We start from the raw sequence: 11,449 nt of genomic DNA, 5'->3' as shown, positions 1-11,449 counted from the left end.
ACCACATGTATTACAAAATGAAAGTAGAAAGTTTACGCTTGCGTGCTAACCTGATGTGCACAGAAAGCCAAAATTACAATATTGCAACCAGCAACGTATTCCCCCATAGACTTTAATGGGCAAAAGGTGGGTACAGCAACCAAACAATCAGGCACAGGAGCAGGGAGGCAGCAACCATATCCATATTTGATATCTGGTTTTATTATGATTGCATTTTCAAATGCAGCTTCTCATTTTTTAATTGTATGCATAGTGACTATATGTATATGTTTTAATTGTAATTTTTGTAATGTTGTCATTACACATTATACACACTGCTTCCTTAAGATTAAAAGTACCATCTTTAGAAATGTTTAAAATTTACACTAGATGGCACTGTGTTGTAATTAATGTGTAATTGATTTACACCTGTGTATATGTATAAAGGTAGTCTCTCTGTGTACTCAGGTAGACATGACTAAGGACCTAATGAGGGTCTGAAACGTTGTTTCTGTTTTTGTGGACCACGGCACAATAAAGGTCTTTTTACATTAATCTACCTAGGCTGGAGTACCCTTTTTGGAGATTTATAGACTTTAATGGGGCACAAAAAGTGGGGGAAAAATTAACACCCTATGAATATTTCACTTTCCAATGTTCTTCACATAGAATAATATAATCTTTTCAAATATTTCTACATATATCTGATGTTGTTAAAATATATATTTATGCACACACACGCATATATATATATATATATATATATATATATATATATATATACACACATACACACACATGATTATATATATGTATAAATATATACAGTATATAGGAATAACATATATATATATATATATATAAAAACATCTATTTATAAATACTTAAAACATATTCCCCTATGTGAGGAACATTGGAATGGGAAATATTTACAGTAAGTATATAGTTAAACAATTGATTAAATATCCATTTGTGTGTTTATATGTGTATATATGTCTGTAAATACAAAAATATACACATATAAATACATAAATACAAATGTCCTCACACATACATTTTCAGACATGCATATGTATGTATCTCTATGGTAAAGCCCTTTGCAGTCTTTTTTTCCCCTCTGGAGTCAGCAGTAACAAAGGCAAAGTCACAAGGAAGGGCAGGCATATTAAAAACAAGTCGCACCGGACCCTTCTGATATCTATCTATCTAGGAAGGAGATCTGAAAGTGTTGCCTGTTGATTGTTTTGCAAGGACTTTGCTTTTTAAAGAATCTTTGTTTTCAATACATTTGTATTTTTGTTATTAAATATTGGAGCCCCTTCAACCAATACAGTCTTGGATTCATTTGTTCTGAGCACATCACTTAGAGCTATAGTAGCATGTGAGTAGTTTTCCTATTGTGCTTAAAGGGATATTCTCATATGGTTTAACACTATGAATGTTTCTCTCCATTTTCTTTGAAGTATGAAGATGACCTTATGAATATTATCCCATGACCTTACAGTGCACAGTGTTGTATGGTATCATATCCTTCTTTTTTCACTTTTATTGTTTGATTATACACACTGTTATAATTTTACTATATACTGTTTTTCTTTTTTTATTCCTGACACCTCATATCTTTGAACCCTTATAACTTGTTTATGCAATTTTAAAAAAAATATTTTTTATTAGATGTGTTATTGTGAGTGCAACTGTAATCTTTAATGTATTTTTTAAACCCAACACACGTTAAATTAAATTATGCTCAAGCGAACATATTTCCTTGTAATACACGTGCTACTTCCGACGTGTGCAAACACCCACAATAAACCTGATATTTCTTGTGCGCAACAGTTAGCACGCCACTCGTAATCTGGCCTTTTTTCAGTGCAGGTGTCAGTGAAAGAATACTGAGAAACAACAACCCATTACTTACTTTTATAAGTTCCAAAATCTGTATTGTCCTTTTCATATTGAGAAATGATGTCAGTTACGTTTTCTGCAGTTACTGAACTCGATGCAAATATATGAACTACACTGACTTCCACGTCTACTTCATCTCGAATGTTCTCCCCACTGAAAAATATAATATTAAATTATAACATATTTGCAAAGCACCTACCTCAGGGATGTGTATTTTTGGTCTTCATCCCTCACTAGTTATTCCTCATAATATTTCCTAACCTCCCCTCAACCCTCCACCTTCCCTCAAATATATGTAACAGCTTTCCATGTTTAAAGGGACATCATGTTCAAAACTGAAATGTTCATGAGTGCATTTCAATGTTACATAGAGACTTATTGCAATATATGCTTTTAGTAAATGTTATTACTATTTCAGCCGCATGCACGTAAATTCTGCACATGCCCAGTGCACCAGCATTCAAAGACCTCTTCTACCCAGTTTGTAGTGATTTTGTATTACACAAATTAAGTAATTACTGACATGATTCCAACCACCTCCAGCTCTCTGACCAGAAGTGGTGTTTAAATGAGGTTGCACTGAGCATGAATAACATATGTGCACATATCTCTAAATCAGTGATACTAGAACCTTTTTTACTTATAACAATATACTGCAAAATGTATTCTATTCAAAACCGAAATACACTCATGCACATTTCACACATTTCAGTTTAGACCAACAGGATCATATGAATAAAAAGTTCAGTGAATGAGTTCAGTAAAAAAAAAAAAAACCTCTCTTCCAACTTAGCTAGAAAACTTGTATTACAGTAAGCTGTGTATTAATATTTTTTTTTAAATGAACTCAAATATTAATATGTTTTGTTAATAATCAGCAATACAACAACAAAATAAAAAAAATAAAAGGGCAAGATATTTTAATCAGCTTTATCCTGGGTAAGCCAACCTGTGAATGCAATAATAATAAATATATTTTTATTTTGTTATTACATAAATATATTTTAGTTGCTCTTGTTTATTTTCATACATTTTAATTATGTACATTTATTATTGATGCTATGTGAATTAATTTCAAAACCAAATTATATTAATTTAGTAGCTGTAAAATAAATTGTAGCCCAATCTGCATTTCTGTCTAAGGAGTTAATCACAATTTTGCACTTGTTTTCTGATAGCATTTACTGATCGTTGGCCGATATTGTCGGTGTGTTTTCCCCCCGAGTTATCTCAATCCTAAAATGCTTCTGCTATTAATACCCCTCAAACTGGATATTGTTTCCTCCCGAAAACAGATTGTGCAATCCAGTAATCAAAAGTGCACAATTAATGACAAACCAAAATGGTGATTTTTGGGGGTTTAACAATTGCGTCACAGGCTGAAGGGCCTGTATGGTGACTGATTTCCTTTTCATAATGTGAAGTAATGCTAGTAGCTGACGTGTGCCCTGAAACCACACAGATATGTGTATACTGTATGAGTTTGTATTAGTGATTTGAACAGGGTCATTATCAGTATAGTGAAAATGTGTTTGTTAGGTTATTGATTTTGCTAAACTTTTTTAGTGTAAAAGTACTGATGATTCATTTTTAAACTTTAATTGAACAAGCAGGTTGTCATGAGATGCAGGACACAGCATAGAAGGTACAATGTTATTTTATTGCAGAACATAGAAGTATACAGCTTGCACAACACTAACGCCTAGATTTAGAGTTCTGCGTTAGCCGTCAAAAGCAGCGTTAAGGGCTCCTAACGATGCTTTTTACCGCCCGCTGGTATTTAGAGTCAGTCAGGAAAGGGTCTAACGCTCACTTCCAAGCCGTGACTTTTCCATACCGCAGATCCCCTTACGCCAATTGCGTATCCTATCTTTTCAATGGGATCTTCCTAACACCCAGGGGCGAAACTACAGGGGGTGCAGAGGTCGCAGGTGCGACTGGGCCCCTGAGGGTAGGGGCCCAGCTTAAAAAAAATAAAAATATATATATATTTTTTTTTTTTAAATAAAAAACGTTAACCTACCACTGCCTGCACTGATATAATGTGAGTGTGACATGACTACAGGGGTTAGTGTTTCTGTTTTACCCATTGGTGTTTATGTGTGTGTGTATGGTGTGTGTGTGTATCTATGTGACTGTGTGTGTATTATATATTGTATTGTATATGCATGTATGTGTGTTTGTGTATGTTTGTGGAACCAGCAAATTACAGACCTTATTACTACAGCATGGGGGGGCAGGGGGTAAACAGTGTCACTATACAGTACCACTATATACAGTATGGGGGGGGTGGACCATGTCACTGACTACTCTGGTAACTTTATAAAGTACTGGGGCGGGTAGGGTCAGGCCAGCCATCTCACCAGCAGATTACAGACTGTGTCACTGACTCACTATATACAGTACTGGTGGGTTAAACAGTGTCACTATATACAGTAATAGGGGGTCAGACCATCTCACAGACTGTGGGCACAGGGTACCTCCTTTTGCAGACATGCAATCTGATTCACATTTTTTCTGTGTTAAATGTAAAAAAAAAAAAATATGTATTAAATTCACCTTTTTTTTGGAGGGGGGAGGGGTGGTGGGGGGTCCCTTCTTAGATTCTTGCACCTGGGCCCTGTGGTTTCTAGTTACGCCTCTGCTAACACCGGTATTGAGAGTCTTGGCTGAAGTGAGCATTAGACCCTCTACCGACAAGACTTCAGCCGCAGAAAAAAGTCAGGAGTTAAGAGCTTTATGGGCTAACGCCGGTTCATAAAGCTCTTAACTACTGTGCTCTAAAGTACACTAACACCCATAAATTACCTATGTACCCCTAAACCGAGGTTCCCCCCACATCGCCGCCACTATAATAAAAATTTTTAACCCTTAATCTGCCGAACGCATACCGCCGCCACCTACATTATCCCTATGTACCACTAATCTGCTGCCCCTAACATCGCCGACACCTACATAATATTTATTAACCCCTAATCTGCCCCCCCCCAACGTCGCCGCCACCTAACTACACTTATTAACCCCTAATATGCCCACCAGACCTCGCCGCTACTCTAATAAATGTATTAACCCCTAAACCGCCTCACTCCCGCCTCGCAAACCCTATAATAGTATTAACCCCTAATCTGCCCTCCCTAACATCACCGACACCTAACTTCAAGTATTAACCCCTAATCTGCCGACCGGACCTCACCGCTACTTTAATAAATGTATTAACCCCTAAAGCGAAGTCTAACCCTAACCTTAACAACCCCTAAATTAAATATAATTTTAATCTAACGAAATAAATTAAATATTATTAACTAAAGTCTTCCTATTTAAAACTAAATACTTACCTGTAAAATAAACCCTAATATAGCTACAATATAATGAATAATTATATTTTAGGATTTATATTTATTTTACAGGCAACTTTGTTTTTATTTTAACTAGGTACAATAGCTATTAAATAGTTATTTACTATTTAATAGCTACCTAGTTCCGATCAGCCAATAGAATGCGAGCTCAATCTGATTGGCTGATTGGATCAGCCAATCGGGTTGAACTTGAATCTGATTGGCTGATTCAATCAGCCAATCAGATTTTTCCTACCTTAATTCCGATTGGCTGATAGAATCCTATCAGCCAATCGGAATTCGAGGGACGCCATCTTGGATGACGTCACTTAAAGGAACCTTCATTCGTCAGTAGTCGTCGGTAGGAAGAGGATGTTCCGCGCCGGAGTTCTTGAAGATGGAGCTGCTCCTTGTCGGATGGATGAAGATAGAAGATGCCGCTTGGATGAAGATGTCTGCCGGTCCGGATGTCCTCTTCTGCCCAGATAGGATGAAGACTTCTGCCACTCCGGATGTCTTCTTTTGGTCCATCGGTGCTCGGCTGAGTGAAGATGACTCAAGGTAGGGAGATCTTCAGGGGGGTAGTGTTAGGTTTATTTAAGGGGGGTTTGGGTTAGAGTAGGGGTATGTGGGTGGTGGGTTGTAATGTTGGGGGGTGGTATTGTGTGTTTTTTTACAGGCAAAAGAGCTGATTTCTTTGGGGCATGCCCCGCAAAAAGCCCTTTTAAGGGCTGGTAAGGTAATAGAGCTGTTAACTATTTAGAATAGGGTAGGGAATTTTTTTTATTTTGGGGGGCTTTGTTATTTTATTAGGGGGCTTAGAGTAGGTGTAATTAGCTTAAAATTCTTGTAATCTTTTTTTATTTTTTGTAATTTAGTGTTTGTTTTCTTTTGTAATTTAGTTTAGTTTATTTAATTGTAGGTACTTGTAGTTAATTGATTTAATTTATTTATTGACAGTGTAGTGTTAGGTTTAATTGTAACTTAGGTTAGGATTTATTTTACAGGTAATTTTGTAATTATTTTAACTAGGTAGCTATTAAATAGTAAATAACTATTTAATAGCTATTGTGCCTAGTTAAAATAAATACAAAGTTGCCCGTAAAATAAATATAAATCCTAAAATAGCTACAATATAATTATTCGTTATATTGTAGCTATATTAGGGTTTATTTTACAGGTAAGTATTTAGTTTTAAATAGGAAGACTTTAGTTAATAATATTTAATTTATTTTGTTAGATTAAAATTATATTTAACTTAGGGGGGTGTTAGGGTTAGGGTTAGACTTAGCTTTAGGGGTTAATACATTTATTAGAGTAGCGGCGAGGTCCGGTCGGCAGATTAGGGGTTAATACTTGAAGTTAGGTGTTGGCGATGTTAGGGAGGGCAGATTAGGGGTTAATAATATTTATTATAGGGTTTGCGAGGTGGGAGTGCGGCGGTTTAGGGGTTAATACATTTATTATAGTGGCGGCGAGGTCCGGTTGGCAGATTAGGGGTTAATAAGTGTAGGTAAGATAGCGGTGACATTGGGGGCAGCAGATTAGGGGTTAATAAATATACTATAGGGGTCGGCGATGTTAGGGGCAGCAGATTAGGGGTACATAGATATAATATAGGTTGCGGCGGTGTACAGAGCGGCAGAATAGGGGTTAATAATATAATGCAGGGGTCAGCGATAGTGGGGGCAGATTAGGGGTTAATAAGTGTAAGGTTAGGGGTGTTTAGACTCGGGGTACATGTTAGGGTGTTAGGTGCAGACTTAGAAACTGTTTCCCCATAGGAAACAATGGGGCTGCGTTAGGAGCTGAACGCTGCTTTTTTGCAGGTGTTAGTTTTTTTTCCAGCCCAAACTGCCCCATTGTTTCCTATGGGGGAATCGTGCACGAGCACGTTTTTCTAGCTAGCCGCTACCGTAAGTAACGCTGGTATTGAGAGTTGAAGTGGCGGTAAATATGCCTGTTCGCTCCCTTTTTGGAGCCTAACGCAGCCCTTCAGAGAACTCTCAATACCAGCGTTATTTAAAAGGTGCGGGGGAAAAAAACATGCGTAGCTAACGCACCCCTTTGGCGGCAAAACTCTAAATTAAGCCGTAACTTAGTAACTGTGACATAGACAATAATCGCTATAAGTCACTCCCCCATCCGGTGACATCATTTCCCACTCTCACAACTAAATCCAGATACACTTTCACATCTGATTCCGTTGAAGATTCTTCAGCAGCAGCCAGCGGGAGCCTGTAAAGTGTATCTGCCACTACCAGTTGTTTCCCTGGCACATGCACTGCCTGAACATTGAACCTGAGCAGCCTCACTAGAAGTCTCTGGCATCTTAGGGGTGTTTTGTTAATATCATAAGAGTTGATTAGAGGGACTAGTGGTTTAAGGTCAGTCTCCAGACTAAATTTCTCTAAACGCACTAATTAACACTGGAAGTGCTAACAGGCCCAAACTGCAGCCAGGTAATCTTTATCAATTTGGGCGTATTTCAACTCAGCAGCCGTCAGTGTACGGGAACAGTAGGCGATGGGCTGTAGTTTGTTCTCATTCAGCTGCAGGAGGACGGCCCCTAGCCCATAACTGGTTGCATCAGCACTAACCACAGTCTTTTTAGAAGGATCGTAGAACCCTAACACTGGGGCAGACCCCAGCAAGGACTTGACTTGTACAAAAGCTTCTTCCTGTGAAGGACCCCAGACCCAGGCTGCATCTTTCTTAAACAACTCTGTCATAGGGTGTAGTACTGTGGATAAATCTGGAAGGATCCTGCCCACATAATTCGTAAGGTCCAATATTTGTCTCAGCTCGTGTACATCAGAAGGACTTTTCAGTTGTTTAATAGCAAGGATTTTATCAGGGTCCAGTTTGATGCCATCGCCATTGATGATATGCCCAAAGTAGCATAACTCATATTTTCTAATATGGCATTTCTCTTTATTTAATTTCAGCCTGGACTCTCTAATGGTCTGCAGCACACAGCTCAATCGCTGGTCATGTTCTTCCAATGTAGACCCATACACTAAAATAATGTCCATGACGACTTCCGTGCCCACGTGGTCCCTTAGGAGGGAACTCTTCTTTCTTTGAAAGATTTCAGTAGCAGAGGATATCCCGAAGGGGAGTCTGCAGAAGCAAAACCCACCTACCGGTGTAATGAAGGTAGTCAGTTTGCTGCACTGTGGATCTAGAGGTATATGCCAGAAGCCGCTGGAAGCATCCAGTGTAGAGAAGAACTTCGCCCCAGCCAGTTTCGGAGGTATGTCTTCAAGCATCGGCAGCACATATCTCTCTCTTTTCACCGCCTCATTCAGCCTTTTCAAGTCTACGCAGATGCGTACGCTACCATTTTTCTTCGCAACAGGCACAATGAAGGCACACCAGTCAGTTGCTTCAACAACCTCTTTAATAACTCCCATATTCTTCATACGCAGATGTTCCTTCTCCACTTCAGGCATGAGCGGGTGTCATGATCGGATCCGTTCATCGCCATGTCGCCGCGGCTCCCGTATCTCCTCTGGTCCTTACCACGTCACGATGCTTAGTAACGTGACGTGGTATTCCAGACACTCCCCCTTGACGTCACGTCCTCCTCTCGTTCTGGCTTTAAATGCCGGCGGGAGCTTCTCCTCGGGCCCATTTGTTGTTATTACTTACTGGCTGTGAGTATAGTTTACCTGGACCTTACTTCTGGATATTGACCCCTGGCTTTCCTGACTACATTTTTTGCCTGAACCCTGTACCTGACTCTTGTTATTGACCCGCCGCTTGCCTGACCACTCTTTTTCCTAAACCTGAACCTGTCTACTTGTTTTTTGACCATTGCCTGATAAATCATTCTACTGCTGCATAATCCTCACCTGCTTAAAGGGACATTACCATTGCTTGTAATATCATACTGCTGCATAATTCTCACCTGCTTAAAGAGACATTACCATTGCTTGTTAAACCATACTGCTGCATAATTCAAATCTGCTTAAAGGGACATTACCTTTGCTTGTTAAACCATACTGCTACATCATCCTCACCTGCTTAAAGGGACATTACCATTGCTTGTTATACCACACTGCTGCATAATCCTTTCCTGCTTCAGGGACATTACCATTGCTCGTAAAACCATACTGCAGCATAATCCTAACCTGTTTTAAGGGACATTGTTTGTTTCTTGCTCAATTATCCTGCTACCTAATCCTACAAACCTACTTTGAGGGACGTCTCCTAAATTTGTTTCATATCTTCACTGTTTATCTCCAAATCTTCTTTAAGGAGCCATTTCTTCTTGGTCCTGTTCTCATCTTCAAGAGATTTTCCTAAGATTCTGCAACTACTGTGAGTACTTTATTTAATACCTAACTTTGTCCTTTTGTTTTCCGAGTGGGTCACATCCTTGTTTATTCTCAGTGTGCTAGCGTGTGTACCTTTTCACGCTAGCAGTTGGGCAAAATCCGGGACTGATTCTTTACGGCTGACAATACAAACGTGCCAGAAATGGACCCCACTGAATTATCCATGGCCGTGACCCACCAGGGACAATTACTTGGATCTTATGCAACACATTTGCAATCTCTGGACTCAAAACTGGATCAGATAACTGCTTTACTTTAGAACTTGGCCGCTCCTATGTCTCCCAATCCTACCCCCTTGGGGGCATCCTCTCCTTTGGTTTCTTCAGACCAGATACAAGCGCAACTCAGCCTGACAATTATGATGGAAATCCCAAAGACTGTAGGGGTTTTTTGAATCAATGTCGCCTTCATTTTTGTAATAGCCCTGCCCTCTTCGCTACTCCCTCCTCTAGGATCACATTCCTCATATCTTTAATGAAAGGAAAAGCCTTGGCCTGGGTATCACCTTTACTGGAGAAGAATGATCTGATACTTCAGGATGTGGATTCCTTTCTGTCTGTATTCTCAAACGTTTTTGACAAACCTGGAAGGTCTTCCGCTGCTGAAGCTGCCCTTTTAGACCTACAGCAGGGAAACCAACCTGTGGCTCAATATGCTATCGAGTTCCGCACACTTGCATCTGAGACCTCTTGGAATCAGGGAGCTCTTAGAGCAGCTTTTTGTTAAGGACTTTCTGAAAGTCTCAAAGATGAACTAGTGTATCGGGAACTTCCAGTATCCCTAGAAGCCCTGATTAATCTTTGTATCAGACTTGACTCCAGATACCACGAACGCCAATAAGAAAGAGAAAGAACTCAGAGCTCTTCTACTTGTCCATCCTTTTGTCTGGCTCCTCGTTTCTCTAATCCTGTATCTTCTGCCTCTACTTCTGCAGGCCAAACAGAACCTATGGAAGTAGGAACCATAAGATTATCAGAAACTGAATGCCTAAGAAGACGCTCACTTGGCCTATGTTTATACTGTGGCCTTAAGGGACATTTATTAAGGGATTGTCCCACCAGACCAGTAAAAGCCAGGGCTTAACTCCGGACCGGGGAACTGAGTTAACCCAAATAGGATTTCCTCCCCTCAATAATAAACTCTTTGTTCCAGTCACTCTTCATCTAGGGGAACATAAAGTTCATTCCCAAGCTCTCATTGATTCTGGTGCTGGCGGGGTTTTTATTGACTCCACTTTTGTATCTACTCACAGAATACCCTTACGTTGAAAAGAGTACTCAGTTACAGTCTCAACTGTTAGTGGAGATCCTTGGGGTTCCGGACTTATACAGTATGCTACTAAACCACTATCTTTTTCTGTCGGAGTTCTTCATTCTGAAATAATCTGTTTTGACGTAATTTCTACTCCTCAATTTCCCATAATTCTGCGTCTTCCCTGGCTACAATGGCGCAACACTATTTTTTCTTGATCAGAAGGCAAACTCACTTCATGGGGATCATCATGTTTGGCTAATTGTCTTTAAGTTCCCACTAAGGTACCACTTACTATTGCTCTCACTTCCGAAACCTCTGATTCATTACCCACGCCTTATCAAGACTTTGCTGACGTCTTTTCTAAGAAAGAGGCTGAACGTCTTCCTCCTCACCGTCCTTTTGATTGCCCCATTGATCTCCTTCCTGGAGCTCCCTTACCTCGTGGCAAGACATATCCACTTTCACGGCCTAAGAATAAAGCCCTGGAGGAATATATCCAGGATAATTTGGCCAGAGGATTTATCCGACCCTCCTCTTCTCCTGTAGGGGCTGGGTTCTTTTTTGTGGGGAAAAAGGATGGAGGCCTGAGACCTTGTATTGATTTCAGAGGGTTAAATCAAATCACCATCAAGA

At 39.7% G+C, this 11,449-nt stretch overlaps 1 long non-coding RNA gene across 1 annotated transcript in view; it reads right to left on the bottom strand.

The window, feature by feature from the left end:
- Positions 1-1,926: 1,926 nt before the first annotated feature.
- LOC128637439 (uncharacterized) overlaps positions 1,927-11,449 on the bottom strand; it is a 47,345-nt gene continuing 37,822 nt past the window's right edge. Inside the window, exon 3 of the long non-coding RNA XR_008399007.1 lies at positions 1,927-2,037. This is a non-coding gene — a long non-coding RNA (uncharacterized LOC128637439). The remainder of the gene's footprint in view (positions 2,038-11,449) is intronic.

This window comes from Bombina bombina, chromosome 1 (genome assembly GCF_027579735.1).
Source record: "Bombina bombina isolate aBomBom1 chromosome 1, aBomBom1.pri, whole genome shotgun sequence".
In the NCBI taxonomy this organism is placed as follows: domain Eukaryota; kingdom Metazoa; phylum Chordata; class Amphibia; order Anura; family Bombinatoridae; genus Bombina; species Bombina bombina.
The sequence above is the reverse complement of the archived record's forward strand: the minus strand, read 5'-3'. Positions and strand labels throughout refer to the sequence as shown.